A 26592-nucleotide genomic window follows, 5' to 3' on the forward strand; every position below is an offset into this window, starting at 1 on the left:
GTTTGCCCAAGGACACAGAGCCAGTTCACAGAGGGTAGGATGGAAACTTGGGCTATCTGACTCGTAAGTATGGTGTCTGAGAGACATGTTGCCAAGGTCATTTCAAGGTACAGTGAAGGAAAGCATGACCCTAAAGACAAATTCTGAGATCTGGATCACAAACTCTGGATGGGAAGCAGGAGAGGGATTCCCCTTGGGATGTGCAGAAAGGTCCCCCTGACCCCAGAAGATGCTGAATTCAGCCCAGACACAAGCTTGGCTCTGTCAACTTGGCCTGATCACTGGGCATCCACTGATCTCCCATTCTACTCATCTGCCCTTTATTCTGCATGGAACACATTCCTCTCCCATTTCCTCACAATGCAATTTGTCTCTCTCTCACTTGGCTTTTTAGTTAAAAACAAGAGAGATGGAGCTTGAAACCTAATTAAGGAAATGGCCCATGTACAAAGAAAACAGCCAGGGATCATTATTCAAACGGCAGCCTCTCTCTCTGCTTCTGAGGGAAACCTAACGACTTCTCTGCAGCCCAGCGGCCTCTGTATCCTATCGTGAACACATCCCGTTATTAGAGGGTAATGCCAGGGACTGGAAAACACACCAAGTAAAAGCATTCACAGATCCTTCTTCTTGCTTCAATGCTGCTTTGATGATTTAAAATAAAGACAAATGTTATCCTGGGAAATGTGCAACTCCCTGTGGCCAAACCCATTCATCTTATGTTAGTAAGATTCCCTGTCCAGCAGACCTGGGTCCATGCAGTGGGGGCCAAGGGCAAGAAATGAAAACAGCAGGACAAAGCAGACCTTCCTGTGAAACTGCTGTAGCAGGAAACGAAAGGAATAGGAGAGGGAAGGGAAAAGTCAAAGAAATTCTCTGAGAAAGATCTGGTTGGATCATTCCCTTGGATTTTTTTAAACTGGGGTGCAGTTACTTTACTATGTTGTGTTAGTTTCCGATGAACAACAAAGTGAATCAGCTATAAGTATACATATATCTCCTCCTTCTTGAACCTTCCTCCTGCCTCCCTCTCCCCATCCCATCCACCCAGGTCACCACAGAGCACCAAGATGAGCTCCCTGAGTTATACAGTGGGTTCCCACTAGCCATTTGTTTTACACATGAAGTTTGCTAAAATCTGTTTACTTCCAACCATCCCAACCACCAAGTCCAATTCACACCCACTCTGCTTCCAATACTTTGGTCACTTCATGTGAAAAGTTGACTCAATGGAAAAGACCCTGATGCTGGGAGGGATTGGGGGCAGGAGGAGAAGGGGACGACAGAGGATGAGGTGGTTGGATGGCATCACTGACTCGATGGACTTGAGTTTGGGTAAACTCCGGGAGTTGGTGATGGACAGAGGCCTGGCATGCTGCGATTCATGGGGTCGCAAAGAGTTGGACATGACTGAGCAACTGAACTGGACTGAACTGAACTGAACTGCTACCCTGATACTCCAGGTACCTTCCCAATAACATTACGTACTCAATGGATATGAATCTGAGCAAACTCCAGGGGATAGTGAAGGTCAGGGAAGCGTGGCATGCTGCAATCCACGGGGTCGCAAAGAGTCAGACACGACTTAGCTATTGCATAACAACAACCTTCCCAATAAGCTAACTAAAAACAATGATTTGTATTTGGCTTGCAGCCTGCCAAAATGTTTTCTACCCTCCTGTGTGTGTGGGTACATGTTTTATTTACATACTCCTTTATGATCTCTTTTTCTACATAGCCAGAACACTATTAAAGTCAAATACATTCAACATTGTTACTGCCGCAAAGCATTCCAGGATATTGAAGGGCCTTTGTTTATTCAAGCAATCCCTTAATTTGGAACATCTTTTACTTGTATAAATAATGCTGCAATGAACATGCTCCTCTGATTCTGACTTTAGCAAAACTGCTGAAGCAGGCAATCTGATGACTGTTTTTATTAATAAGTTCAGATATTGAAGGAGCTTTCTTTCAACCAAATTGACATTTTATACTCTATATTCTCACACTGAAGTTGGTTATCAACACTGAGATGTTTACTGTTGAGTACATTAGATATCATCCTTATAGTTAAAATATTTTAATAAAAAAATTTCCTAATTAGGTTTATTTTGAAATAGTTCTAGATTTACAGTAAAGTTACAAAGGAAGTTGCATTCCTATAGATCCTTCACCCAACTTCCCCAAAGGCAACATTATACCTGACCTGGCACATTTATCAAAACTAAAAATTAATATTGGTACAGTGAACTTTAAGGGTCTATCTCTTTCTATTCTGAAGAAGAATTATGACCCCAGAAAGGGAGAGATTTGTTCCAGAGAGGTCAAAATAGAATTAGACCTGCCAGAATCAGAACTTGGGACAGCTGGACTGTTTTTTCAGCTACATGGATACGCCTTCTGTATTAATTCTCTTTGGACAGAGAATTTCTGTCCACGAAAACCATGCAATTTGTATCCTATAATTATAATCACATTTCTAAGTCCTGCTAGCTCAAAGTCTAAATCACTCTCTCTTTTTTTTAAGGTAAAAAATAACCTTAGAGTCAATAAAGCTACATCTTCCAGCACAAAACTACTTCATCACAAGGTAAATTTGCCTTCAGGAAATAAAGACCTATTTCTCATGTACATTGTTCTCCATTTGAAAATAGACTTTAATTTACAAGCACAAACAATATCATGTCAGGATTTGTGATCCTTCTAATAATAACTGTATTTGATTGAAAAAGTCAAAAGTGATAATTTACACTCATCTTAGAGGCTAATTCCTAGAAAAAGTGATGTTTCTTATTCTATCACCTTGCAACCTGTTTTTCATGACACATCACAATTATTAATGCTTCATATTTATTCATTTAATGTCTTTTAAATCATAACACCACACTTATGAAGGTATAAATGACCACGGCGTCCTCAGAGCCCAGGGCATAGATTGATGACTTCAGATCCCTGAGAGCAGTACATCCTCCACAGTCACTCGTTTCCTTAGGTCACTTCAGACACCTAGAAATGTACGTGATGTTAACACAAAGATGGTAAAGCTTCTACTCCTCATCTCCACAAGCAGGTATGTCCACTTATCATAAGGGAACTGGAGCCCCAGAATGCCCCACACAGTACCTCTGTGTCCCTATACTGATATTTCTATTCTTCACATCTAAAGGTTTATTACTTAAACCAATGGCTACTATCCAGGAAGGCGATTACTATGTAAACCTAGTCTTGCTGCTGCTGCTGCCGCTGCTAAGTTGCTTCAGTCTTGTCCGACTCTGTGAGACCCCATAGACGGCAGCCCACCAGGCTCCCCAGTGCCTGGGATTCTCCAGGCAAGAACACTGGAGTGGGTTGCCATTTCCTTCTCCAATGCATGAAAGTGGAAAGGGAAAATGAAGTCAGTCAGTTGCATCCGACTCTTCATGATCCCATGGACTGCAGCCTACCAGGCTTCTCTGTCCATGGGATTTTCCAGGCAAGAGTACTGGAGTGGGGTGCCATTGCCTTCTCCTAGTCTTAGAGGTGATCTAAAGAGCTCATTGCTTAGCTAAGTTGCTAGGTCATGTCCAGCTCTTTGTCACCGCATGGACTGCAGCATGCCAGGATTTCCTGTCCTTCCCTATTTCTAGGAGTTGGCTCTAATTCGTGTCTGTTAAGTCAGTGGTTCTATCCAACCCCATCTCATCCTCTGCCACCCTCTTCTCCTTTTGCCTTCAATCTTTCCCAGCATCAGAGTCTCTACCAATGAGTCAGTTCTTAGCATCAGGTAGCAAAGTATTGGAGCTTCAGCTTAGTATCAGTACTCTCAATGAATATTCAGAGTTGATTCTCTTCAGGATTGACTGATTTGATCTCTTTGCAGTCCAAGGGATTCTCAAGAGTCTTCTCCAGCACCACAATTTGCAAGCATCATTTCTTCAGTGTTCAGCCTTCTTTATGATCCAACTCTCATATCCGTACATGACTACTAGGAAAAAACCATAGCTTTGACTATACAGAACTTTATCTGCAAAGTGATGTCTCTGCTTTTTAATATGCTGTCTGGGTTTGTCATAGCATGAAGTGATGGGACAGGATGCCATGAGCTTAGTTTTTTGAATGATAAATTTTAAGGCAGCTTTTTCAGTCTTTTCTTTCACCCTCATCAAAAGGCCCTTTAGTTTCCTTTTACATTCTACCATTAGAATGGTATCATCTGCATATCTGAGGTTATTGATATTTATACAGTAATCTTGATTACAGCTTGTGATTTATCCACTCCAGCATTTCTAAGTAGGATGACAATATACAGCCTTGTTGTAGTCCTTTCCCAATTTTTAAACAGCCTGTTGTTCAATGTTGCCTCTTGACCTGCGTACAGATTTCTCATGGGATAGGTTAGGTGGTCCGGTATTCCCATCTCTTTAAGAATTTTCCACAATCTGTTGTGATTCACACAGTGAAGCACCTCTGGGGAAGGGAAACGCTACCCACTCCAGTATTCTGGCCTGGAGAATTGTATAGTTCATGGCGTCGCAAAACGTAGGACACAACTGAATGACTTTGACTTCACACAGTGAAAAGACTTAGTGCAGTCAATGAAGCAGAAGTAGACGTTTTTCTGGCTTTCTCTTTCTTTCCCTATGATCCAGTGAATGCTGGCAATTTGATCCCTGGTTTCTCTGCCTTCTCTAAACCCAACTGTATATGTGGAAATTCTTGGTTCACATACTGCTGAAGCCTACCTTGAAGGATTTTGAGCATAACCTTAATAATATGTGACATAAGCATAACTGTATGGTAGTGAACATTCTTTGGCATTGTCCTTCTTTGGGATTGGAATGCAAACTGATCTTTATCAGTCCTGTGGTCACTGATGAGTTTTCAAATTCTGCTGATATATTTGTGCAGCACTTTAACAGCATCATCTTTTAGGATTTGAAATAGTCTCAGCTGGAATTCCATCACCTCCACTACCTTTGTTTGTAGTAATGCTTCCTAAAATACACTTGACTAAACACTCCAGGATGTCTGGCTCTAGGTGAGTGACCACACCATCGTGGTTATCTGGGTCATAAAGGCCTTTTTTGTATTTCTTCTGTGTATTCCTGCCATCTATTCTTAACTTCTTCTGCTTATGTTAGGTCCTTGCCATTCCTGTTCTTTATTGTGCCCATCTTGGCATGAAATGTCCCCTTGGTATCTCCAATTTTCAGGAGGAGATCTCTAGCATTTCCCATTGTATTTTTTCCTCTATTTCTTTGCATTTTTCACTTTAAAAGGCTGTTTTCTCTCTCCTTGTTATTCTCTGGAATTCTGCATTCAGTTGGACATATCTTTTCCATTCTCCTTTGCCTTTTGCTTCTCTTCTTCACTATTCGTAAGGCCTCCTCAGACAATTATCTTGCATTCTTGAATTTCTTTTTCTGGGGATAGTCTTGGTTACCACCTCTTGTATAGTGTTACGAACATCCATCCATAGTTCTTCATTCAGGAACTCTGTCTACCAGATCTAATCCTTTGAATTTATTCATCACCTCTACTGTATAATCATAAGGGACTTGATTTAGGTTATACCTGAATGCCCGAAGGGTCTGCCTACTTTCTTCAATTTGAGCCTGAATTTTGCAGTAAGGAGTTCATGATCTGAGCCACAGTCAGTTTCAGGTCTTGTTTTTGCTGACTGTATAGAGCTTCTCCATCTTCAGCTGCAAAGAATATAATCTATTTGATTTCAGTATTAACCATCTGGTGATGTCCATGTGTAGAGTCGTCTCCTGTGTTGTTGGAAGAGGGTATTTGCTATGACCAGTGTGTTCTCTTGGAAAAACTGTTAGCCTTTGCTCTGCTTCATTTTGTACTTCAAGGCCACACTTGCCTGTTACTCTAAGTACATTTTGACTTTCTACTTTTGCATTCCAATCCCCTATGATAAAAACAACATCTTTTTTGATGTTAGTTCTAGAAGGTCTTGTAGGTCTTCATAGAGCTGACCACTTTGGGCTTCTTCAGCATCAGTGGTTGGGGCACTTGAATTACTATGATATTGAATGGTTTGCCCTGGAAATGAACAGATCATTCTGTTGCTTTTGAGATTGCACTCAAGTACTGCATTTCAAACTCTTTTATTGACTATGAGGGTTACTCCATTTCTTCTATGGAATTCTTGCCTACAGTAGTAGATATAATGGTAATCTGAATTAAATTCACCCATTTCTGTCCATTTTAGTTGACTGCTTCCTAAGATGTTGATATTCACTCTTGCCATCTCCTGCTTGACCACGTCCAACTTACCTTGATTCACTGACCTAATATTCCAGGTTCCTATGTGATATTGTTCTTTACAGCATTGGATTTCACTTTCACCACCAGAATCATCCAAAACTGAGCTTCATTTCCACTTTGGCCCAGTTGCTTCATTCTTTCTATAGCTATTCATAATTGCCCACTACTCTTCCCCAGTAGCATACTGGATACCTTCTGATCTCAGGGGCTCATCTTGTTGTGTCATATCCTTTTGCCTTTGCATACTGCTCACACTTAATTCCAAAGTCTCCTTCTCTATGTCTTTGTCAGTTTGTTACTAAACTAATAAATGTCTATTTTAAAAATTACAAGTAATAAAAACAGAAAATCCAGTGATTATTCCATCAACCCACTAGCCCCACCAAAATATTTTTTAAAACTTAATATTTTGATGTGTGACCTTAATTTTTCTCTATGCTGAAACATATTTTAACAAATTCAAATTGTACCATATATGCCATTTTATGGAAGTGTTTTTATGCATTATGTGATGAAAAGTTTTCTATACCAATAAGCACTTTTGTTGTAAATATTGTTATTGTTAATCATACTCTGATTTGCTGAGACCACATAAGGAATCAACCCTTTTTGTTCAATATTATAAATGTCGAGAGAGTGATTAGTTGACATTAACACATGCAAACAAGCCTCCATCCAGTGATGTTTGGTGAGCAGTGTTAACTCAGGTCAGGATGACACGGTAAAAACCTCCTGTCAAACAGTCACATCAGAGACACTGGGACTGCATGCCCTCCAGAGGCAAATACCCATTCCTAAGTGACAGGAGTGAATCCATCCATTCATTGACTGAGATCCACTTCACCTCCTGATACCTGCTGTAATACAGAGCTGAGGCACTTCACTTGGAGCTTTATTTTACACAACAAATAGAATTCATTTATTCCCAGAAAGAATCTGCAGAGGAGAGGAGACATCAATGAAACACAGCCTCACCAACTGGATGTTTCATGGGTTCTCTGAGTGTGTGAGGTGCCAGGTGACCGCCATGGGCACACGCCTGTGCCGCTCATGGTCAGCAGTCTAAGGAAGGAAGAATCACCTCATTACACGGCTGCCATGCTTGAGGGAGCTCTGGGGTCTGGGGCCTGCGTTCCTGCCTCAGTGCTTGGCCATCCCCTCCCCTCAGAGTCCGTTGTAACGTGGGGTGCGGAGAGGGGCAAGTTGGCCAGGTCTGTCTACATGCCCCCTGCCTGGTCACACACAGTTAGGTCACCATTCACCTTTCGGCTACCCACAAGTACAGTGGAAAAGATGAGGAGTTACAAAATGTGTGAGAATCTACACAACAAAGATGATTCCTTCCTTTTTCAGAAATCGTGCAACATTCCTACCAGTTTCACACCACTGGGAAGGTCACTGTTCTTGGTGCTGTCTTCTTCTGCAGTGCCTTCCATCCTAACTGAGATGGGAGCTATGAGCATGCACTCTCATACTCCCTGCTGCCCCCGGGAAGCTACCTTTCTCCTCTCAGCTCCATGTGTTTCAAGGGCCACACAGCCTAAGCATACCAGACACTCAGGGTGGCCACTGGAAATAGAGGAATGAATGAGAAACCTGCAATCTTTACTCTCCTTGGGGAAAACAAGAAAGCAGTGTGCTCAGCTTTCTTGATAAGGGATGTAGAGGATGTACAATCTCTGAGAGCGGCACCCACTGCAGACTGGAGGATCACAAAGGGCTGTCCTAGGAAGGGGACCTAAGGTGAGACCCAGAGGATGAGCAGCAGTTGGTTAAGAAAGATGAGTGTGAGAGAGAATGAGACAAAAATGCACAGGGAACAGCAGTGCAAAGTCTAAAAGGCTAGAGCTTGGAGGCCACAAGAGAAAAAGTCATCTCAGAGGACAGTTATCTGGGAGATCAAGGGAGAAGTGGGCAGCATGAAGTTGTAAGGTAGGCACAGCCCAGAAGGGAACTCATAAACTTCTATGTCACCTCCTCTCTGAGGCCCACCCTGACTACCCCCACCTTCTCTCTCTTAGTGCAGGGTTCATGGACTTCATAGCACCCCACAGTTTGTATTTACCCATTCACTGGTGCCCCCGCCCCCACTATATTAGAACTTTTATGAACACTAAAATTTTTGTGTATGTCCCCACTGCACACCAGCACCAAGCCTGGGTCCCAAGAAGCCCAGGTGTTCAACAAACATGTCAAATAAACATGCAAGTCATATTTGTTGGTTTCATTTATGCCTCGTTGTTCCACTATTGAAATTGTTGAAATTCTCTGCAGGTGGAGGCAACACTGCATCACATCTACTGCTGAAAACTCAGAATATAAACTGGAATGTCAGGAACCTTTGCTTCTTGTAAAAATGACAGTGCAGGCTGCACCAAATGCAAAAATTAAACAAATAACTAAGTCATATGCTGATCACAGCCTCTGTGATATCACCTCTGTGAATAGTCAAGGAAGCTACTCAAAGCACCAGCTCCCCCAGCCAGGGTCCTCAGTCCTTGATTTGAAGGCACAGACAGTTCTGTACACAAGACACTAGGGCTCAAAAGAGTTTCAGTTATTAGCACTAGCCCAGAATTTCGCACCTGTAGGTGCAGTGTTGCTTGCAAATACATAGTGCTCTCCAGTAGCTAAGACAGCAAAATGGAGAAGGAAAGTTCTAGAAAACCAAACATCTTCATGCCACATGTAGACAAGGCCTCTTGCCAGGTGTGAACTGAGCACAATCTTGGCACAGCCCAGGTCATCTCTGGGTAGGCACACTATCAGAGACAGGCGGGGACAGAGCTTGTCAGAATTCCAGTATTTCATTAATCCACTGCCCCTCAGCTCAGTTCAGTCACTGAGTCGTGTCCAACTCTTTGCGACTCCATGCACTGCAGCACACCAGGCTTCCCTGTTCATCACCAGCTCCAAGAGCTTATGCAAATTCATGTTCATCGAGTCGGTGATGCCATCCAGCCATCTCATCCTCTGTCGTCCCCTTCTCTTCCTGCTTTCAATCTTTCCCAACATCAGGGACTTTTCAAATGAGTCAGTTCTTCACATCAAGTGGCCAAAGTATTGGAGTTTCAGCTTCAGCATTCGTCCTTCCAATGAATATTCAGTACTGATTTCCTTGAGGACTGATTGGTTTGATCTCCTTGCAGTTCAAGGGACTCTCAAAAGTCTTCTCCAATACCACAGTTCAAAAGCATCAATTCTTTGGTGCTCAGCTTTCTTTATGGTTGAACTCTCACATCCATACATGACTACTGGAAAAACCATAGCTTTGACTAGATGGACCACTGCCCCCGGTGTTCCCATAATAGATGGCCATCCCATTTGGTCCACCCTCATGCACACACGGGAAAGGTCATCACCACCTGCCTGCAGTCTTGGTTGAGAGGAGCTGAGAAAATGGCCTGTGATGTTTCAGTTCCTTAGTCAGAATTCATGCCTTGCCCTTGCCTTGGACTTGTATATTCCACTCATGTCTCTGGAAATTAAGTGAGTCATCAAGGTGACACAGCCAATCTCTTCATCATTGGAGCCTCTCCGGGGAGTGGACGAAGCTTTGGGGAATGAGGAAACAAGTTCATTTATGGTGGTGAATTAGATATCTTTCCAGTATCCGTGTACATTAAAGAATGCTAATTTGATTCTGTCAGCTCTGTAGCTGGGCTGTCGATACCAGCATGTTTGAAAGAGCTAAGGAAAGTGCCGACGTCTGTTAAAACGGCAGTGGCGCAGCCTGCAGGGTGGATCTGTGCCAGGGCATGATGACCTGAAAGACAGCAGGTACAGCAAGTTCCCCGGGGACACCCACTTGGTGTTCGTCTCTAAGCACCACCTCCAAGTCGTGCAGCCGGCCACGGTACACCAGCGCTGGTCCACAGAAATAACCACAGTACAGACCTTCCTTGTTTTATTGCACGGCAAAACTGGTCTCTGTGTGCCTACCTCGAGTGCAAGATGCATTAACTGACTAAATTGTGGAGATCAGATATGAAGGTGATTGAGTGAGACTCTGCACAGGATGCCACTCAGTCCAGTGTGCAGGAGACCGTAGTCTACTAAATAAGCCTGTCTGTGGTAAGGGGCTTCCCCCAATAGTCCCATCCTGCTTCCTTCCCATGAATGTGACTGAATCAGGTGACATCTTTCTGTGAATAGAATATGGCAAAAGTAAAATGATGCCACTTCCACAAGATCATATAAAGTCTGGCTTCTCTTTTGCTTGCCATGTTGTGAGCTGCTCTACAGAGAGGCTCACGTGGCAAACACCTAAAGGAAGCCAACAGCCAGCAAGGAGATGAAGCCCTCAGTCCAACAACCACAGGAGTGAACTTACAAGTGGACCCTCCCCCAGTCAAGCCTTCAGTTGAGGCTACAGCCAGGCTGATATTTGACTGAAGCGTGTACAAGATCCAGAGGCAGAGGACTCAGTTAAGCTGGGCTCTAGTTCCTGACCCATGGTGAGATAACCAAGGCTTGCTATTTTAAGCCACCATGCCTTGAGGCAATCTGTTATATGAAGACCCAGATCACACCCAGTAAGGAGCAGGAACTCTTAACATTCTATGGATGCTGAGGAAGACTGTATCATTTAGCTGGGAGTGATTGTACAAAAAGTATCTGAAGATACTTACACTTGAAGTGGCCTCAGAAATGAGGATATCACACAGACACTCAAATGCATCAGAGTTTAAAAAAAAAAAAAAGTCAAAAGAAAATGACACAAAATAATTACAGCCAGGTGATAAAGGGTTTTTCCTTTCTACCTTATGCTTTTCTGTATTTGCTAGATGCTCCTATTAGATGGAAATAATTCGACAAATACAGAGATATATCTTTCTATATTTTCAAGACTGTCTAGAATTTATACATACTGCTTTATATGAGATATTTTTAAAGAATGGGGAAGATTTTAGATTTGGATGCTTCAAGAGAAGGTCTTTTCCAGTGGACTAAATACCACAAAGAGAGGGAGAAAGAAGGAACAGAAAGAGATGTAATTTATGCAGACAAAAGGAAGCTTGAAAAAAGCAATGGGAAGTAAATCAAGGAGGCCAGAGTGGGATTGGAGGATAGAGGTGCGTGGTGTGTGTGTGTGTGTGTGTGTGTGTGAGAGAGAGAGAGAGAGAGAGAAATCTATTTTTTAACTTATGAACAGTTGAGAAAAAAAAAGGGGGCCCAGCAGCCAAGAGTAATGAGACGAATCCAAACCTTTCTTTCCAGCCAATAAGCACAGCTGGATGAGAGGAAAGAACAAACCTGAGACCTTCACAAATTCCACAAGTTTCCTCATCAAAAGATATTCTTGTGTTGGGCATGTGCAACCACAAAAATCTGCTCTGCTTTCTCTATAGTGACATGTTTACAATGAACAAGACAGGATGAGAACTGAACACATGATGAAGAGAGTCATATGCTAATGTACTAACCAGGAAGAGAGGCTGGCTCTGCTCACAGCCACAGAAGGACTCAGAGCAAGGGAGTCCAGGGCCTGGCTTTAACTTCTCAAGCACAAAGCTCAGAATCAACAAGCCTGGGAACAGTGAGGTCAGAGGCACTGGAGTCACTTCTTCCCCATCAGCCAGCTCACCCATGCTCACCAGTGCCCATGGTAAGGGTTGGTCCACTGGCATTTGGCTGATTTTTCAGCATGGTGGCAGTTCCCGAGAATGTCATGTGCCTCAAAACCAGCTTGACGTAAAGTACTGAACACATCTGTTGTCAAAAAAAGTGTGCAAAAGGCATAGGTGTGTGGAATAGGTGGGTAGAATAGACACAGCCCCAAGCCCTGGGAGGGACAAGGAGAACAGAAAGTTTCCCCACTGGCTGAGAGCAGCTTGAGCAGAGCATGGAGAGCTGGCATCCTGCTCAGAACTTGCAGATAGGATGATAAAATGCAGAAACTACTCAAAAGGAATCAACAACTGTGGTAGCCACTGGTAATGCTCGCCTGACATCCATGTGTCAGTCCATACACATACACATTATTCAGCTTCCTGTGGTTGGGTGCGTTCATGTGTCCATCCCTGGCCAATGGAAATGAAAAAGTATGGGTCATATCCTGATCAGTGCCTTTAAGACCCACCCAATGACCTTCCAGCTCTCTCTTCCCTACCTGCGTGACTAGAAGCGTCATACTGAAATAAGACAGAAACCGCTAGTTCCTTGACCACTGTACAGGTGAAAGATGCCATGGAAAATTACCCAAGTCATGGAGGACTTTGCAGACCAAGAAAATACCTCATGCATCGCTCAACTTTGGAGGTTTATATGTTAACCCAACCTTTCTTGAACAAAATCAGACGACCGTTAACAAAGATGTCTCACAGATGCCATCACAGGCAGGTGAGAATGAAGTGCCAGCAGCCTCCACCTCCAAGCCTGGGCTCCACATGGGTCCGTGGGACTCAGACAACGCCTGGGAGAGCCAGAGGGTGTACCAGGACTTGACTGAGATTTCATTTCAACAACTTGACAGAATAGGGGCTCAACCTAGAAATGAAGTTCAATTAGAGGGAAAGAAAGTGCCTTTTCCTGCACACCTCAATTTGTGGTTTGAAAACTGAAACCACTCCCCAGATGTCTGTATAATAAGTAAAGCCAAGGCCAACTGGCTCTTCTCTGGCTGCCTGCAATTTGGCCAAAGGAGCTGATAATTTCTCATTTCAGAGAATTGCAGCATTTAGGGATGAAACAGGACCTCCAAGTGCTGAGATGACACACACGTTTCACCTCCAGTGCCAGCTCCACTGGACTGCTGGTGACTTCCTGGAGGGCCACGTCAAAAGGATTCTAGGACTGTTTCCAGGCTCAGTGGGGAAGAGTAAGGATAGATGATTAATGAGAGCTGCCAGGGGAAGGCAGAATGAGAGCATGTGAGCAGGGGGAAAAAAATAGGAAAAAAGAAAACTGAGCTGACCCTAAGAGCCCAGCTATCTCATTTTACAGATGAGAAGTCAAGGCCCAGAAAAATGAGCCCAAAGCTCTCCAGATACATGGTCTCAGAACCAAGACTTGAATCTTCATCTCTGAATTCCTATTTATTGTCATTCTATTATCACCAGCTGTGGCTCAGAAAGAATTGCTTCTAAAAATGCAAATGAGATGCAGCCCTCCTGCGCCTTTCTCCAGTGTCTCTTGGTAGCTCATTGTTTCTGATCTTACATAAAAACAATGCATAAAACTAAGTAACTTCTTAAAGGCAGGAAACTTTTTCCAACTGATGACAAAAGGGAAAGTCAGAGACTGGAAGCTTGCGAGGGCCTCAAGGGACCAACCTTGTCTTTGAAGATGAGCAGCCTTAACATGCTGGAAAATGTCTACGACTCAGAGACAGCCAACATAGAGACTTCAGTCCTACCACTGTGAGGGATGGAGTCCAGTGGACAACCTGATTGAAGACTGAATATTCTTCCTGGAGCCTCCAGATCGCAGCCTAACCAAGATGGCATCTCGATTTCGGTCAGTGACACAGACACACTGGACCGCTGACCAATGAACTGTCAGATCATCAATGGGAGTGGTTTCAATTGCCAGATCGTAGGTAAACTGTCATGCAGGAATGGAAAGCCAGGCAAGATGGCAGCTGAAACATGTCTCCTGTGGGCGACTGGCAAAGCCGCATTTGAAGAATGAGAACTATCAACATGTTGTGGAGTGGTGGCAATGGTAGAAAGAGACTGACATGGTAACTCAAGAAAAGCATCCAGGTGATGGCTGGACCAGGTCAATGAATTCCTGCAACATTCACTATACAATATTTCTACATTTTATATTTAAATAAAACAAGATTTGTATCATAACAATAGCGAAAATAAAATCATCTCCAAGTAGAGGCTAAACAAGCCAGAGAAAATAAATTCTTTTTCTCATTCATATTTGCAAATTCAGCACAGGAAAGTCTGCTGAACGTTGTTTTAAAAATTAAATCTGCAGTATGCTTGAGAAGAATGCTAAATACAGGGAGAATAAGGTGCTTCCAAGCTCAGGATCACAAGGTCTGAATTAAATTGTGTCCACCTATGACTCTGCCCACCCTTGAACTCAGACCAGTGGCTTCCAGTTCTGGTATAATACTTCAAAGAAAGTTTTTACTTGTCTGTTTGCTGGGGCTAAAATCTAATCAATACTAATATTTTTTAAAATTTTTTATTGAGGTATAAGTGATTTATAATGTTGTGTTAGTTTCAAGTGTACAGCAAAGTGAATCAGTTACATATACACATACATCCACTCTTTTTTAGATTCTTTTCCCATATAGGTCATTACAGAGTACTGAGTAGAGTTCCCTGTGCTATATACTAGGTCCTTATCAGCTATTAGTCATCTATTTTATACATAGCAGAGTATATGTGTCATCTATCTCTCCCTGCCCTTACCTTCTAGATGTAGAAGATACTAATATTACTATTGCTAAACAAAGACAACATAATAGACACCATGTATTGAGGTCTTTCCTCACGTGCCAGACACTCTCCTAAATATTTGACATAGTTTTAGCGTCTTTCATCAATCAAATTCAAGAAACCTAAAATGATTTCAGAACCAGTGCCTCCAAGGTTCCCATTCCCAAGTGCGCTGCTTCTTTTATCTTTTTATTAACAGTTGGAATACAAAGAGAAGCCTGGGTTCAAGTCCCAGCTCTGACATTCACCAGCTGAGTGACCTCACATGAGTTCTTCTCCCCTTCTCCAAACCTTGGTTTCCTCATCTCTAAAATGCTGACAGTAAACTGTCCCTCCTGCACAGGGCCACTGTGATGGCAGAGTGAGATCAGACACACATCTCAGGGCGGTGACCAGCAGACGCTCAGCACTGGCAGGCATCAGCCATGACATCAGCCAGAGTGACATGACCCCTTGAGTGGTCGCTACATGAGGATTCTACCACTCAGGATAGACTAGCAATACTTCTTACACGCGGGCAGCAGCTTCTTTCCCGCGAAAATTTTGTCCTATGAGCTCCTTCTATAAACTTCACCAATTCTCATGCCACAACTCAGAATATCAGAATATTAAGATTTCCTGATTGCCAAAGCCAGCATTCTGTTCCGATTCTGAATAAATACCAACCACACGTTTCAGACCATCAACTTCCTTCCTTTTCCTTCTTTTTATGTTATCATTTCTAACTTGGAGCAACCAAGGAGATTTGTATTTTAAACATTGTAAAAACATCCCCAAAACATCCTTGCTCCCAGGATGAAACCTTTTTGTGCCATCAGCTTAAGCCCAAAAATCATTATATCAATGACCTGCAAACCTCTGAAAACCATACCTGTTTCGGATGGAAAAAATAACTCAGAGCCCTGGGCTCTGGAATAATCACTTAGAATACCTTACCCCACTGACACCAAAACATTACATGTTACCTCATCTTCTGTATTTCAGTAGGATATACTTTCTCAGGTTTAAGAAAATCTTGAAACAGCTAGGGATTAAGTGTTCTTTGCCCTGAACATCAGCCTTCAGTGTAAAAAGCATCATGATTTTACACTCACATCCACCTCTGAGCTTCTGAAAACAGTGACTAAGTTCTGTCTGGTTCAGAAAGGATTCTTTCAATTCTCTTTTTAAAAAGTACTGAGTATCTGCTATATGCTAACCATGTTGCTGAAACTTGACAAGCTCTCATCCCAATAACTATGGGAGAGAGTCTACCCTGTGCCTCCCATGAAGACTTATAAATGTCTTAAAACCACATTTTTTTTTTTGGGGGGGGGTCCTTTTTTAGTTGTGTGGCATATGGGATCTTAGTTCCCTGACCAGGGATTGAACTCATGCCTCCTGCAGTGGAAGGTCAAAGTCTTAACTACTGGGCCACCACGGAAGTCCTAAAACCATATATTTAAATTGGCATGAGGGGGGACTGGGATGGGGAATACATGTAAATCCATGGCTAATTCATTTCAGTGTATGACAAAAACCACTGCAATGTTATAAAGTAATTAGCCTCCAACAAATAAAAAAATAAATAAATAAATAAATAAAATTGGCATGAATAACCCAACACTGGAGGTCCTGGCTTGTCATTGCCTCCACTGCAACTCCCATAAGTCACTGTCTTGAAAGAGTATTCAAGGAGGGTTATTTAAGGAGGCTGAGTACACATTCCACACCAAAAATATCACTTTGCAAGACCCAAGCTGTGAAGAGTAAAGATACACAATGATTATCAGTGAGTATGCAAAGACAGTGCTTCCTAACTTCCACTATTTGAGTTGCATGGCCACAACTGAAAAGTCTGAACACCATCTGCCACACTTGTTTTTTAATAAACTCATATTTTCTTCCTACTGGCTACTTTAGCCTTACCCTTAAGCCCAAATGACAGTGACATAGTGGTTGTGCTAGTGATTGTTTTCACATTAAGATAAACACCAACCCGTCTTTGGTCCATGCTCAGAGCAAGGCTGAGATGAACTGTATAAAGGACCAGGCAGAGCCGTTGAAAATAAAGCTGTGGACTCTCTCCACACTCTTCTTACGAGGGCTGTTCTGTCTGTTCTTGTGAACCACTGAAATCAAGTATCTGCTGATTGGGTGGCTTGGTGCCAGCAGCCACTGACATGACAGGGGAACAAGCCAGGCACAGATTCGCGGTAAGGAGAGCGAGCAGGCAATCTGGTCAGGCTGCAGGTCACCCACGTAGCCTCCTTGCCCTTTACCAGTGGTGGCTCTCCAAACTGGAATCTTCCTCGCTCCAGCCTTGAATTCTGCTCCTTACTGGTGCAATCACTTACTCAGTCACCTACTCAGTCATTCGGCCAGTAACATTATTACATGAAAGAGCTTTGTGTGAGAACGGAGACCCTGACGGCAACAAACTGGCCATAATGCCCCGTGCGGTGCGTGTGCAAGATGTTTCCCTGGGCCCTTGTGTTTGGGTTCCGGAAGGGACAGCCAACTGTGAGCTGGCAATGCAACAACAGGGTCCTCTATTCTCCATAACTATAATCCAACACTTTCAGCCAGGAGGCACAGTAACCAGGTAACATTAAACCCCAAAATCCAAAGCCTCTCAATTCAGGAAACCGGCGTTCTTAGGAAAGGTTGAAAGACTCTTGATGTCTCTCAACCTTAACTCCATCTTCAGTTATCTGGAATAACAGCCAGAAAAATATCACTAAATACATTATTGACGGCAGCTAGAGGACTATCCCATTCCAATTATAAGAAGTATTACTGAGATCTCCTGTTCCAACATCTCTCATATTCATTTCATGTATCATAGCGATGGCTAAATAACTTTCCATTTTTGTAAGGCTTAGACCAGACCAAACCATTTTCTGGATTTGGCAACAACCGAAATTTTCCAAGAGTCACTGATTTAAGCCCCAATTCTCTTAGACCTAAAAACTTTTTCCACTGTTTTCAAACATGATTATATATAAGAAAAAATGGCTCATATTTTTATAATTCCAACATCCTTCATTCATCAAATGCTTTCACTGAGACCTTTTTGATATCCAAGAAGGTATGTGAGTATTTTATAAGCCTTTAAATTTTCCCCCCTCTTTGAACTAGGAAGCTGCCTTTTTTGCTAAGGACAAACCAAACTTGAACCTTAAAAGGTTTTAGGTCGGTCTGAAATTAAACCTCCTCAAAGTACAAGAGGGTTCTAACCCAAGAGAAAAATTATGCTTTCTTCTCTTAAGTTATGTTTTTTCCATTTGTCCCTCATGTGGATATCAAAATGAGAAAGATGTTACTGAGAAAGATGATGCAGCTCTTAAAAATGTGCTCTTTAAGCAATGAAATCTTCAACAGACTAAGAAGTAGAAGGCTGTAATTTAATTTGCCCAAGTGTTCCCAAATAAAGATTTAAATAAGAGTCATGTATCTCTCACAGCAGCTGGTATAAATCCATCAGCACATTGAGCCCATTACAAACTAAAACACTGGATAGAAACTCTGCTCAACATCACCTACAGGCTTCTCTTCCATTTCACTGTTAATAGGAAAAAAATCTGAAAAAAAAAAAAAGACAAGGACAAGACATTAAACCTTTTCCCCTCCTAAACTGAAAGACTATTCTAGGTCCAAATAAAGAGAAAAAGATGAGTATGCCCCCTTCATATCTCAGTCTGCAGAACAATTAATGCATCTTAGAGTTCAAAGCCAAGTGACTTATACTTTATTCTGTCCTAAATGGTTCTGATTCTCAAAGGAAAAAAAAAATCACGGGCACCATGATTATTCTTCATCATTACATATGACAAACTAAATATAAGAGAACCTTTCCCTTGCTTCCTTTTCCAACACAAGGGCAAAAAGGGGAAAAAAAAAAACCAAAAAGCTCAAAAGTGATAGGAGGACAGGAAGTAAGAGCAGTTTCCCAAAAAGCTGGAACTACAATCTTTGTAATCAGCTGAGGACAACACCCACCACATCTGGGTAGGCACCAGAGCCGATTACACTAATTATGATTGAGCTGGATGAATAGCAAATCTGTTATATTGTGGCTGGGCAGCAAGTGCGTAAGAAACACCAGCATCCAGGACACGCTGCTGGGTCCTTTCCTTCTGTCTGTACAGACGTACATAGAAGGAAGGCAGTGATGTCACTACAGAAAGGCTAGTCTCCTCCAAATACGCCACGGCATTCACGTTAATAGCACAATTTAACAAATGTCATGTAACATGCAAGAAAATTAAACAAAACAAAAACAGGGCAAACACCATGTAATCCCACGGGGGCCACGATTCCTGCTCTACCAGGTGCAGAAATCACACACGCCTCGCACACAAAGGTCACGCAGTGGCACCCTGTATCCCTGTGAGTTCCATACGCCAGGCCTGCGTCCTAATGTGCTGTTTCTGGGGACTCGCATAGAAGGCACCCACAGCTGCCTGCTGAATCAATGAACTGGGAAGCGTGAAAACCACCCTCTCCGCCCCTGAGTGAGTCGTGTACCATCCTATCACCTCCTGCTTCACTGACTGAATTCAGCACCTGAAGTCCTAGAGACCGCAGGTGCTCAAGAGAGCCAAGAAATCTCAGTTGCACTACCTGGCTTCTAACCTTGTCATCACTTCCTAGTTGTGTGACCTGAGACAAATTACATTCTCTCTCCATGCCTCAACTTCCCTCTCCTGTGAAATGATGATAAAAACAGCACTAAGATGCTCTCATACATAACTGAGATAATCTACAGAACAGCCTGGCAAACATGAAGCACTCAATATATGCACACTATTTCTATTTCTTGTACTACTCTGGGTCAGACAGTCACCAACAGTCACCAACAGACAAGCCTCCAAGAAGAGGCAAAACTCTTAGTAACTAAAATTAACCAACCACATTCCCAGGGATCAATGTGAACTAACGTAAAAATAGTCTATGGCATAAAAGAAGCAAGCTGCATGAAGATATACGCGTAGCATGTGCTGCCTTTATGTCAGAACAACAGTAGCAGCTCATACACAGGGTGTGCGCACATGTGGAAGTACAAGAAAAAGTCTGTGCGAAGTCAAATTTGACACAGTGGGACTGGAGTCAGAGAGGTATAAAGGAACTTTAGTTTTATCTGTGATATTCTAAGTATAAAGCAAGTGAATTGTTTTCCTAAATTATCATTAAAAAGTTAAAACAAACCTTTAACATGTATACCCCCCCCCCAAAAAAAAGAAACAAAAAAGAAAAATTGCTTCCTCTGGCAACACCACTGCAAGGGAGCTCTCCATGTGCTTGCTGGAGCAGGGAGTTGTAATTACATGGATAATGACTTCTTGGCCGTATCACAGGCTCAGCCTGGCAAGGAATCCTCCTGCCTTGTCATTAGTCTTGTGTCCCCAGCACTGATCAGAACTACGCACACAGTAGGTGCTCAGCATGTGTCTGTAGACTGAAAGAATGCGTTTAAGAAAGATTCCAAAATCCTTTCAGCAATCTGATAAGGTCTTTTCGTTTTCAGTATCTTTTTTGAAAGCCTAAGCGCATTTAATTATTTAACTTTCAAAGTATGAGTTCTGATTAGTCAAGAGTTTAACCAGTGCATTTAAATCATAGATATTTGGGAACTCTCCCTGCCAAAACAGGGCTCCTTTTATTATGCACCTCCCCCCATCTCACATCGTGACCTTGAAGGCACAATAAATAGCCTTCTTTCCCCATCCCATCGAGGCCTGAGATTGGGATATGATATGCAGACACGGTCGACTGAGTCTTGCAGGCTGAAGCAAACACGTCAGCAAAATCTACCCATCGTTGCTATAGATTTATGTCGGTCCAGCAATTATACAGGCTGTCACGGGCTCTGGGAACATGCTAAAGTGAAATATAGAAGAATTCCTTAGAGAGCAGCAGCAAAAAATCGAAACTTCTGCTTCCTTACACCAACCCCCTCCCCTGGACTAAGGTCACAAGTCCCAAGTAGACCCCTATGGGCTACAAAGAGCCACCCATCTTAACTGCTTGTTAGGGTGAGTCATATTCAAGCAACATGAGGGATCTGTGCAATTTCTACGGAGTAAGAACAGGACATGTCATACATTACAGCATGTTGCCCCTTGAAGTATGCATTTTGAACCATAGACCTGACTTTCCCCCTCCTTAAACCAAGGGTAGTGTGGTGCTAACTCTAAGAACCAGTCTCACTAAAGACAAAGGAGCCTTCTGAACTCACGCTGCCTATGCTGGTGAGAAAGACTTTACATTTTCCTCAACTTCTGCAGAACAGGTGAGCAAAGAGTTTTTAAATGCTCTTCCAGCCATAACGAAACAGAATTTACTCAGAAGAATTTTTGTGGTTGAAAAATCCTGTGTCCAGACCAGGCAGAGTAAGGGTTTCGGTCAGGAACTTTCCTCCGCTCTTATCATTAGGCTCCACGACATGCCTCGAGTGCCCACTGTGTGCCAACACATTTGCAAGACTCAGAGGGTTCAACAGCAAATACAGTAGTCTTAGGATAGGCTAAAGGGTCCAACAGAGGAGAAAGAGAGTACACATGAAATTAAAAATTCAGCTAATTCCACGGTAGCAAGTGCCTAGAAGAAACCTAGGTGCCAAAAAACAAAATCAGACTCAAGCGATTAGTAAGAAGATAAGCTTGAGTCGTGTTGGTTTCTAAGGCTTTTATAAAAATTAAATGAAATCATTAAAGCATCTAGCTTAATGTGAAGTCTCAAACTTGACTATCTCATTCCAATTCCCCCTGTAGACCAGAGATCTGGAGAGAGATGCTGAAATAAACTGCTTAACTTACTTGAATGAGCTCACCGCTCAGAGGAATGGGTAAATTACTAAGCCATTTATTCTTCCTAGAAATAAAACTGAACATCTACTATGTGCCAGGACACGGATGCCAAAAATACGCTCTCCCTCATGCCACTTATATTCTAGTGGGAAGACAGACAGAACACATGGGAAATGAGTTCGGGTTTCAGACAAAGTTACTATGAAGAAAAAGATGGAGAGTTGCATGATACGGACTTAGTCACTAGGCAAAAGACACAAGATTGCCTGGTCAGTGTGAGCTCCTTTACAGTGATGACATATGAGCTGAGACCTGGGTATGAGCCAGGTCGGGGAGAAGAGTGGTCAAGACAGAGGGAATATGAGAGTGAAGGTCCTGAACAGAAAAAGGTTGATGTGTTTAAGGAAGGAAAAAGAGTGTGGCTGAAACCTTACCGAGCAAGAGGGAGAATGACCAAGAGACATATGGAGCTTTATAAGCCAATGGAGGCATTTAAGGCACTCAACTCTAGGGAACTGGTCCCCAGAGGAAAAATGACATCAATGTGAAAGGTTCCAAAGAGTGACATCTCAGCACAGATATGATAAATACAGATTCTGTTAGAAGACAGACAAGTTTGTCACGTGCTGGTTCTATATAAGAAACAGCACAAGCAAGTCAGTAAATGCTATTGGATTCAATTCTTGTAAGAAGTTAGGGCTAAAACCCAGGATACTCAAAGAGGGCAAGGAGAAACCATATTCATTCAAGACCGCTTTGCCCATATATTACTGAATCTAAGCAGAGCAGCTGGTTCTGAAAATTTCTGAGCACTGCAAAAGCTGAGTGGCTAGAAAGCAGCTCTTTGCTTAAGCAGCTGCAAATTTTGTCTTTTCTCAGAAGACCCTGTTTTGTAGCTACATCAATGTATCGGCAGGCTTCTGTTTTACTAAATGGACTTATAATTTTGTATGTTTCCTCCACAGAAAGTCTTTATGCTATATATTCATGATGCTGACATTATAAAAGTTACTTGAGAGGACTCTCGCAGTCACTCCAAGTGCTTCCAAAGGCAACGGCTCAGGCCTCATAAGACCTGAAAACAAGCGGCTGAGTTTCAGCTCAGCTATTCCCTCTGGGAGGACATTCTGCAATCATGCTGCATAGTAAAAGCACTTCTGGAGCCAGCTCTCTGCACAGCAGAGATGAAATCTCACTGATGTGGCTTAAGTGGAAGCATATTTCAATTTTTTTGTTTTGGATGATTTTTTTCCCTACTTAATCCATATACTGGTCTAAACAAGATAACCAAAAGAACCAAGGACCCACAATTATGGGTTGTGTCTACATCTGCTGTGTTTGTTTCTCTTTCCATTACAGCTTTCAGCTCTGGCTGATCTCCCTCCATATACACGGGCCATTCTGGGGGTCTATTAGGTCCACATTACCATGCCAGACTCTATCCCATTAGCTTATCCACAGGGCAGAAAGGATATCTTCCTCACCATTTTCTGGACAGAAGTCCAGGGTAGGCTCTGATTGGCCTAGTCTGAGTCACAGGTCCTTTTCTGAGGCAATTCCTGTGTCTGGGGAGATCTAGAACCTTGGTAGACCAAGCCTGGGCATTCTTCCCATCTTGCGCTGGAGCTTAAAGGACTCCAGCATCAAAAGGAATGAGGAGATAATCCTCCAAGAAATGCAAAACTAGGAGGCAGGAAAGCACAATAATCAGGTTAATACTTCAGTCACTCAGTTCACTAAGGTGGACTGTTTAACAAGGTTATGTGCTGCATCTAAACATATGCAATTGAGTACTGTGGAATCCTCCTCCCTAGCCAGCCTCGCCTGGAGCTTTGCAATTCTCTGAGTTTTGCTTTCATAGGTCATTTATTATTAATCACTCCTGGTCCCTCCAGGTGTTAGGAAAGTGTTCAATCAATACTTTCAAACCCTTACACGTCTGAGCAGAAATGGAATCACTTACCTCTAAAGCCATCCAAAACATTCTCAATCAGGTATTTTATACAGGCTCTTTCTCCTGCATTGAATGCTGATAGAGTAAACTCTCCTCCTTCCAAAGTGTAAAAGGAAAGCTCTACTACGAGACTGTCTCAAAGGCAAACCAAGTTTAATGGTGAAAGTGAATGCAAGCCACGAGCTGGGTTAGAGTCTAACCTACCTTACTTACTCTTTCTTGACCTTGAAATTCAACATCATTTGTTCCTTCTGTCACCTGCCATCCCAAACACTGTCTGACATATTTGAGGGTACACTACTGCCTGTCTTCCCAAGCTTTCCATGAAAGTATAAGCTTCAGAGGTCCAGGAGTTCATCTACTTGGGTAATCCCAGTCCCAAATAATGCTTATACAACACAAGCACTTAATATATATGATTTGGGTATAAGATTAGTTGTCTGTAGAATCCCTGTTTCTGTAATCAATTCCGGTAAGATCCATGTTGGAATGCTATAATAAACAACTATTAAATTTAAAGGCATTACCATGCCTAGAAGTACTAGCTTCTGATTTATTCCTAGAACCTAAGAGATTTCCACCTCCAAGTAAGATATCCAACTAACCAGGCCATGAAGGTTACTGTGCTTTGATGCTCCTGTTTCTAAGCACTTCCACAGTCCTGCACCCATTATAAACTTATGCACTTGATTTTCTCATAAACATATTTTATAACACTTCCCTCGAGTTCTACTAAGACCACTCTTTCATCCAACTGCTGGTCAGCTGGTTCATGAGGACTGAATGACAAGCCACTGTTGGGACAGTCCTCATCTTCTGATTTCCTCAAGTTGCCCTTGACTCCCCTTCTGAAGTGCTCTAGTCCGTTCTCCCGTTAACACCCTTTTGAAGTCAAGCTTTTGTATTCAGAAGAATCTCAGGAAAACCTTCTCGCTTCTACTGCAACCAGAGAAGAACAGGAGATCCACTGTCATTTACCTAATTATTTTTACACAGTCATTGAGATGCTTTGAGGTCTTCTTGTTTTCCTGTTGGCCAATAAACCCTCTCTTTTTGTAAGCAAGCTTTTCATGTAAGAAATTTACTCTAGAAGCAATCAACCTTTCTAGAAGGAAACTATTCTCTCTGACATGACAAAACCCACTAAAAAAACAACAGCAGCAGGAACAGCAGCTATGCAACATTGCTGACATCTAAAAGAGTAGGGGAAAAAAATAGCTGGTGGGGGAAAAAACTTCAGTCCATAAACATTGCAGAGAGGCAAGGTTCCCCCAGCTCTCACGCTACATGCGGCAACCAATTACTCTCTCAAAAGAAGAATGCAGGTCTTACATGAAGTGGAACAATTAATTTCACGCTTGTCATCCTGGCCTCAATAGTAAGTTGATTTGAATCAGATATTTGCAGTACATTACAGCTTGCAGGGGACAGTTCTGGTGCCTCCTGAGCTGATGGACTGCCTTGATGGCTACCATTGTAAAACAATCCATCAATAAGAGTAATTATGGTATTGATCAAAGTGGTTGGCTGCTTCAGATGGGAATCAATTCTCAGGAGTTGCTGGGAACTGAAATGTCTAATGGACTATTCCATCACTAGTCACTGCAGCAACTGAAACAGCTAATATTCTGGAAAGTTCTTAATAATTACTCATTGAATCTGCATTTCTGCTTCGGTGGTCATAACTAGACCCTGTTTAGTGTAGCCTGAAAGTCACTCCAAGTGGAAGAAGGAAGGGCCAAACACAGATTTATAAAGTGCCAGGATGGGCCAAAAGGGGTTAGAATAAATTTCTTTTCTGGCCATGCCACACAGAATGGCATGTGGGATATTAGTTCTCCAACCAGGGGTTGAACACATGCTTCCTACTTCGAGATCACAGTGTCTTAACCACTGGACTGCCAGAGAAGTCTCCAAATACTTTTAGTAATTTTACCGTGTCCTGTTAATCAGAGAAGCTCATTATTGTTACTATTTTTTACAGAATTTCTGGGTGAGAAGGTGCGCCGAGAAGAAAACAGCTTATTTAACAGATGCTGCTCTTACAGGGATGCCGGCCAAGAGAAGACAATGCTGCGTTTCAATGCTGACGCCATCAGTAACAAAGAGTACAATGTCACTGATTTAAAATTCTCATGTATGTACCATTCACTATATTCTAGTTTATGTGGAGAAATTTTGACTCTCTGGGAAGTAGAAACTTGGAAAGACCAAAAATAGCACATGAGCCTAATAAATCTTTTCTCTTTTCCCTCATTCAAATGCCCACTGATTCACAATCAGGCTCTATATTTAGGGCAGCCTCTTCATGGAAACCTTTGATCTCCTTGCTTTGACTGCAAGGAGATCAAACCAGTCAATTGTAAAAGAAATCAGTCCTGAATATTCATTGGAAGGACTGATACTGAAGCTGAAGCTCCAATACTTTGGCCACCTGATGCAAAGAATTGATTCATCAGAAAAGACCCTGACACTGGGAAAGACTGAAGGCAGGAGGAGAAGGGGACGACAGAAGATGAGATGGTTGGATGGCATCGTCAACTCAATAGACGAGTTTGAGCAAGCTCCAGGAGATGGTGATGGACAGGGAAGCCTGGCGTGCTGCAGTCCATGGAGTCGAAAAGAGTCAGACACGACTGAGAAGCTGAACTGAATGAACTTCATGGACTAGGGACTCAGAAGCTGCCACATGTCACATCTACCCTTGATTAGAGAAAGTGTACCTATTCAATCCTAGGACTCAGCAGAAGGCTTCCTACCACACACAGTAGGGGATTCACACTCCCAGTGACATCAAACCTCAAGCTTAGGGATTTCCCTTTCCAGGATACAGGAAAAGAGTATATAGTCCACTGAGGAGGCCTCATAGATCCTATTTTTTGTCCCTGTATTTGACAATGAGCTTCTCTTTCCAGCTCTGCTTTTGCATTTTCATTTCTTTTTCAGGAAGGAGTTTGTTTCCCACTCCAGCTGGGACACTAAAGACATGTGTAACCTGGGGTACGTTACTTAACTTCTCTGTGCCTCTATACGTCCCTTTCCACTCCAGTAAAGGAGGAGGAAATGATTAATTCTGATGGTAGAGTGTCTGGAAAAGGCTCCTAAAAGACATTTGAGGGGACTTGAGGGACTCCCCAAGCGCCAGAGTGCTTCGCAATGGAGGTGGGGAAGTGGTCCTCAGGCA

At 42.6% G+C, this 26592-nt stretch overlaps 1 protein-coding gene across 3 annotated transcripts in view; it reads right to left on the reverse strand.

Moving 5' to 3' along the window:
* The window catches only part of CACNA2D3 (calcium voltage-gated channel auxiliary subunit alpha2delta 3), an 848944-nt gene that overhangs the window by 688003 nt on the left and 134349 nt on the right, over positions 1–26592 (reverse strand). The window lies entirely within an intron of this gene.

The sequence above is a fragment of the Odocoileus virginianus genome, chromosome 26 (genome assembly GCF_023699985.2).
Source record: "Odocoileus virginianus isolate 20LAN1187 ecotype Illinois chromosome 26, Ovbor_1.2, whole genome shotgun sequence".
NCBI classification, from domain to species: Eukaryota; Metazoa; Chordata; class Mammalia; order Artiodactyla; family Cervidae; genus Odocoileus; species Odocoileus virginianus.